Source organism: Dasypus novemcinctus, chromosome X (assembly GCF_030445035.2).
Source record: "Dasypus novemcinctus isolate mDasNov1 chromosome X, mDasNov1.1.hap2, whole genome shotgun sequence".
Taxonomy (NCBI): Eukaryota; Metazoa; Chordata; class Mammalia; order Cingulata; family Dasypodidae; genus Dasypus; species Dasypus novemcinctus.
This window is the reverse complement of record NC_080704.1, coordinates 132,327,366-132,334,789: the sequence shown is the minus strand read 5'-3', so window position 1 is coordinate 132,334,789 and position 7,424 is coordinate 132,327,366. Positions and strand designations below refer to the sequence as shown.

Below are 7,424 nucleotides of genomic sequence, written 5' to 3'. Positions count from 1 at the left end.
TTCCAGCTTCTATCATCCCTGATCAATGGCTACAGAAATGCAAAAAAAGGAGTTTTGTAAAAATAGCTATGAAGACTATGAATAGGGATATAATGTGAAGTTTACTTTAACTTTTGTGACTTACACATAACTTGAAATTACTGGATCAACTTACGTTTATTGCTATTGATGTTTTCCAAAAATATAGCACTGATGATGACTTTTCCCCAAAATTATGAGCGTTCTCATTTCTGTGTTCTATGCACAGGATTAGTGATTTCCTCTAGACTAGGGCTTGGGAAACAATAGTACATATTTAAGTCTTTGTAGACTACACAGGGACTCTGTAGCAAATATTTAGCTTTCCCATGGAAAGCAGCTATGACAATCTGAATTTGGAGAAAAAAAAATCCCTGTGGCTGAGTACCCTTTGACTGCATTAGATTCAGTGAAGGGATCTTGACTAGACCACTTTTGTAAACATGTATACATATATATATATAATAGACCTTTTGAACTTACAAAACAATCATGCAAATGTGCAGAAATTCTCATACAACATCCCTTCACCAACACATTACATTGTTATGTAACAACTGTTTCATATTACAGAGATTATCATCAGATTATTACTATATTACCACTATGATCTATATCATATATTTGGTATATTTTTCTATACGTACCTATTATTAACACAGTACCTTCTTTGATATTGATGCAAGAATATTACATATTGCTGTTATCTATAGTCTGTAAGTACATTAATTGTATTTTCCCATGCATCTCCATATCCCTACCACCTTGTAATAGTGATGTACATTTGTTATAGTTCATAGAAGAACATTCTTATATTCCTACTATTAACCGCAATCTTCATCACTACAGGTTCACCATGTTATTCAGTCCTTAGATTATTCTCTTTCTTTCAATTGACATTACATCCATAGAGTACCCCTTTCAGCAACAATTCCATTTATAAATCAGATGTGTTAGTTATATTCATGATAATGTGTTACCATCAACTCTATCCACTTTCACACTTTTGCAGTCAAGTTAAATGAAAATTCTACATACATTAAGCATCAGTACCCCTTCTCAGCACTCATCCTATCTCCTAGTAACCTATACTCTAGGTTTAATTCTATGTTTATTCTTTGTATTTAGCTCATATTAGTGAGACAAAACAATATTTTTCCTTTTGTTTCTGACTTATTTCACTGAACATAATGTCCGCAAGTTTCATCCATGTTATCATTATATGTTCAAATTTTACTTCTTCTTACAACAGCATATATTCCTTCCTATATATATATCACGTTTTGTTTATTCACTCATTGATTGATAGACACTTGGGTTTTTTCCATCTTTTGGCAATTTTGAATAATGCCACTATGAACATCAGTGTGCAAATATCTGTTCACTGTTTTCAGTTCTTCTGAATGTACTCCTAGTAGAGTGATTGCTGGATTATTTGGAAGTTCTGTATTTAGCTTCCTGAGGAACTGCCAAACTGTCTTCCACAATGGGTACACCATTCTACATTCTCACCAACAGTGAAGGAGTGTTCTTCTATTTCCACATACTCTACAGCACTTACAGATTTCTGTGTTTTAAATAATGGCGATTCTATGAGGTGTGAGGTGATACCTTATTGTGGTTTTGATTTGCATTTCCCTAATAGCTAGTGATATTGAATATTTTTTCATGTGCTTTTTGGTCAATTGTATTTCCTTTTTAGGGAAATGTCTACTTATTTACTAGATGACTTTTTTAGGAAGTACCAGTGATTGAACCCAGGACCTCATATATGCAAAGCAGGCACTCAACCACTGAGCTACAACTACTTTCCAACTAGGTCACTTTTGATAGGACTCTGTCAGTGAGGCGGAACCCTGGTTGGGACCCACCCTCTTGCTGGGTCTTATATAAACTGTGGATGCACAGAAAAGGGAGCTCTGCCATTTTGATCCAGCCATGTGATAGAGAGAACTTATTAGCCTAAGCTGAGGTACAAAGAACTCAGGAGGTTGGATCCACAAAAGAGCTCAAGAATGAAGAGTTAAACCACATGTCTGATCACCCACAGCTTAGCTCCTGGAGACAGTGAACCTAGATGGGAAGGCAGGGACCTCAGCCATGATTGGCCACCATCTTGCCTGACCATGTGGTAAGACATGAGGATCAGGGTAGCTGGCTTTGGTGAGAAATCATTTTTGATGGAGTCATGATTTGGACATGTTCACAAGCTCAGAATTGTAAGGTTTTGCCCTCATTCATTTCCCACTATAAAAGCTAACCCATTTCTGGAACTTTGCATTGACAACCTTTGGCAAACTAATACAGCAATCATACACATGGTAAACAAAAGAACTTTCCAATAAAACCCTATTTAAGGCCACTGAAATTTGAATTTTATATAATTTTCACATCATAGTATATTATGTTTTTTGTTTATTTTTTTAATTACAAAAGTTGTAGGTTTACAGAAAAATCATGTAAAAATACAGCATTTATATATACCACATTTAAATAATTGTACTATTAACTACAGTCCATCATTTACAATTGGGTTCACCATGTTGAACTTTCCTATGGTTTACCTCTTAATTTTTACTCTAGATACATAGGTATGACCAATAATTCCCCCTTTTAACCACATTCACATATATAATTAAGTGCTGTTAGTAGCACTCACAATGTTGTTCTACTATCACCATCCTTCATTTCCAAAACCTTCCATCAATTCAAATAGAAATTCTGTACAAGTTAAGCATTAACTACCCATTCCTTACCCCAAACCTGAACCTTTTTAAGCTTTCTTCTAGATTCTAACTCTATGAGTTTGCATATGCTAATTATTTTATATCAGTGAGATCATAGAATATTTGTCTTTTTGTGCCTGGCTTATTTCACTTAATATAATGTCCTCAAGGTTGACCCATGTTATCACATGAACCAGAACTTTTTTCCTTTTTAGTGTTGAAGAATAATTGTGTGTATACCCATTTTGTGTATCAATTCATCAGTTGCTGGACACATGGGTTGCTTCCATCTTTTAGTAACTATGAATAATGCTACTATGAACTTCAGTGTGTGAATATCTGTTTGAATCCCTGTTTTCAATTATTTTATGTACATACCTAGTAGAGGAGTTGCCAGGTCATGTGGTAATACTAAATTTTGCTTTCTGAGGAACTAATAAACTGTATTCCACAGTAGCTGCACCATTCTACATTCCAAACACCAAGCAGTGAGTGTTTCTATGCCTCTACGTGCTTGCCAACACATGTTCTTTTGTTTTTTTTTTAACCGTTTGTGGCAATTTGATACTATTTATGAATTCCAAAAGTAGATATTAGATTATTAGATTATTATGATATTAGATTACATTTGTGAAATGGTTTCTTACTCTGGGTCTATTAGGTTGCATTAAATTCAGAGGTTTCACTTTTACCTGATTAAATTAATATTAGGGTTTTTATTCAGCCAAGTCTGTAGGGTGATGAGTCCCTGCCCATCAAGGGGATGAGGACTCACAGAGAAAATGACATAGCAGAGAATAGAGTTGAAGTTGTTGATGCTGGAGCCTTGGGAAGTAAATACAAAGGAAAAGAACACAGAGGAATAGAGACAGCTCCATAGACACAGCAGAGGCCCATTGAAGAGAATGAGACTGAAAGCCTATAGCTGCAGCTGAGACCAGAGAGAAATTAACCCTGGTATAGAGACGACACTCATCTTAGCCTACAGCTGAGATTGGAAGAAGCTGGGATCATGGACATCACTTGCCATCTTGCTCCGTCACAAGACCAATGAGTTTAGGTGAGAAAGTATATCTTATGGTAACTTGAGTTGGTCTCTTTAGGCCCTTATGACTGTAAACGTCTATCCCAAATAAATTCCCTTTATAAATGCCGATCACTTTCTGGGACTTTGCATCAGCACCCATTTGGCTTACTAAAAAGCACCTCTTTGTGAATTTCATTTGCATTTGCCAAATAGCTAATGTAATGAGCATATTTTCATGTGATTTTTAACCATTTGTATATCCTTTTTGGAAAAATGTCTGTTCAGTCTTTGGTTCCCCCCCTTTTTTTTCTCTCTTTGAAAAAAAGACCCCAAGGCCTTCATTGCACTTTTATTTGAATGTAATACTTGGGACAAATTTCCAAAAGGGCCAATATTTCCCAATTTATCTGAGGTCATAATAGAACATCAACAATACAGTTTTTGGGATTTCAGTTGCTCACTCTTATCATTAAGACTCACTGCCTCCCATCATCAATATTTATTGAGCATTTACAGTGTACTAGGCACAATAGAACATACAGAAAACATTGTCCCTGCTCTTGAGGAGCTTACATTCTAAAAGAAAAAAAAATACACCTCTTTTAAAATGGTATTTCTGTTTGGTGTTTTCTGCAAGATACTGAGGAAATAGTCTGTAGGGTGAACTTTGGGTATAACTTAGTCCCATCTTTATTTAGAGAATAGAGGAAGAGAAAGGATTTAAAGGCAGACAATGACAGACTATTCAAGATATTAGTAGGGCTTAAAGGGAAATAGGTAAACATAATCTCATCAACTAAGGAGAGCATTGCTGCAGTAAAGAGGATGAGGGAAATAGTTTGTGGGATGCAAGCAAAGGAAGTAGGGTAGTTTCTTAGACATTGAGTGGAGCCAGAAAGTTCATGGGGCCTTTTTCCAAGTACATGGCCACCGAGAAGGAATGGTTAGTGACAAGACAGAAGGTTAAAAAAAGGAAGGTAATCCTTTGCACCTGACAAATAGAATAAAGGATCAAAATCGAAGGCAGGCTACAAGAGTATCAAGAAATTCTTAAAAACCAAAAGTGGAAGCACAAAAGTTACAGTTAATGCTACCCAACATTCATGATGGGCCAAGAACATTGTGGCTTGTGGCTTCCTAAGTTAGAAAATGCCATATACCAAAAATTTAAATGGAATGCATTACTTTTATCCAATTGAGAGCTCACCCCCCCCCCCAATAGAAATGGATCTGGGGCGGGGGGGGGGTGGAGAAGGAGGGTGGGAAAGGAGAATGGGACATGGTTGGGAACAGTAGTTACATGAGTAGTATTTTTGTCGCTATGATAAACTTTGTATTTAAACTTGGTAAAAGCCCATTAGCTGCCAAAAGGGAATAAGGAATAAATTTCCAAAAATGTACAATTTCTTTTAGAGAAGTTTCAAAACCAAAAAACTAATTCACATGAAAAGCTGTAGAGAAAGTAGTTGAAAAGTCCATTCATAAAACTTTTATTCCACTTACATCAACTTAATACACGTATTCTTAACAACTATGCTTGGATTGTTCATGAAAATTTCATAAGACATTAAACAAAGCTAGCCATCATCAAGTTATTTCCCTGTTAACTATTTTTACAGCACATGCATGTTAGGCAAGTATCAAAAAAAAAAATCACAAAAGCAAAAAACCTAAAAAATGTTTAAATACATGGTTTTTTTTGTTTTACTGCTGTGCTTAATACACATGAAGTAATGGATATCAAGCAACTCATTTTTTAGTGCATCGCTACTTGTACATTTGTTCTTAGGTTGCCTAAAACATTTAAATACAAATAAAATGAGTGTAGCAAAAATAATGAAAGCAACAGCAGGTAACTTTAGAAATAATGGAATGTGAACCGTTTCTGCCCTTCTCCAGAGCAAATTGGGTTGCAACTTTGTCTAAAAGGAACACTTCTGCAGCTGTAGTCAAAGGTGTGCACACTGAGATTGTGTATTCCATAGATACACATGTAATATCCATGGGATATCTATTTCTACCACAGCCCTGAAAGTGCTACAAACCTTAAAAGTACCCACAATAACTACACTGTGACTGGAACCAATTATCCCTTTTACCCCCCACCAGGACAAACCAATATGTAGGCAGTTTTCTTTGCTTAGACATGGAAGCAGTTTTAACACTGGCCTTTGTGAAGCCACAATGTACCCAAAGTACTAAGCCAAACATTGATAACTTGTATAAAAATTCCACATCCCCATATTGGCCACCTCAAGATGAAAACAGATAATTCCCTAAATGTTAACTGGCTCTACTCCCCTAATATTAAACATAAAAACCAAATGGGAAATACAGATATTCCAATAGAAGTAACATAAACCTGTCATAAATTGTAAACAAAAAACTATTTGTGGGACAGCATGGATGACAAATGGTTTACTGTGTAAATTTTAGAATGAGGCAGACAAAGTTGGAAGGTTGGTTAATTTTCCCCTCCTTCTCCTGCTTCAGCTTCATCTCCTTGGGTATCTGATGTCCACAATGTCAAGTTGTCTCTCAGTAATTGCATTATTAGCGTGCTGTCTTTGTATGACTCTTCACTTAATGTATCAAGTTCAGCAATGGCTTCATCAAAAGCTGTCTTTGCAAGAGAGCAGGCTTTCTCTGGGGAGTTCAGAATCTCATAATAGAACACAGAAAAGTTAAGGGCCAGACCCAATCTGATAGGATGCGTTGGTTGCATTTCCTTTTTGCTGATTTCAAATGCTTCTTGGTATGCTTGTTGTGACTGATCCACAATCCCTTTCTTGTCATCACCAGCAGCAACCTCAGCCAAGTAACGATAGTAGTCTCCTTTCATTTTCAAATAGAAGACTTTGCTCTCTGCTTGTGAGGCATTGGGGATCAAGAACTTTTCCAAGAGAGACAGTACATCATTGCAGATATCTCTTAGCTCGGTCTCAATTTTCTCTCTGTGTTCTCGAGCCATCTGCTGTTTTTTCTCAGCACCTTCCGTCTTTTGCTCAATACTTGAGACGACCCTCCAAGATGACCTACGAACTCCTACAACATTTTTATAAGCAACGGAGAGAAGATTCCTCTCCTCATTGGATAATTCAGCTCCTTGCTAAGTTACAGACTTCATGCAGGCTGCCATGTCATCATATCGCTCAGCCTGCTCGGCCAGTTTGGCCTTCTGTACCAGCTCATTTTTATCCATGACTGGATGTTCTGGGTCCGGAGTAGGTGGCCATGGACAGACGGGGCTCAGCAGTCTCTTGGTTCCCCTTTATTTAATTTTTTTTGAAAGTCATGAGTTAACAAAGCAATCATGTTTACCATACAGGATTTCCATACATTACTCCACCAACAACAAATTACATTGCTCTGAAATATTTGTTACAATTGATAAAAGAACATCAAAATATGACTACTGTCTAAAGTCAGTAGCTTGTATTTGGTGTGTTGTTCCCACAAACCATCTGAATATTAATAACATGTATTAGAATTGTACAGTTGACATATAGTTCATGAGACAATGTTTTCATATTTGTACTGTAAACCACAGAGTATCTGTCACCTCGGGGTTCACTGTGTTAAACGGTCCTCATTCTCATTCAGTACGTCCAATATGTACACAAAGTGCCTCTCAGTTTCATTGTAGAATTATG

The 7,424-nt window shown here is 36.5% G+C and overlaps 1 pseudogene; it reads right to left on the bottom strand.

Moving 5' to 3' along the window:
- Window positions 1-5,229: 5,229 nt before the first annotated feature.
- LOC101420733 (14-3-3 protein zeta/delta pseudogene) lies at window positions 5,230-7,006 on the bottom strand (annotated as a pseudogene).
- Window positions 7,007-7,424: the final 418 nt, after the last annotated feature.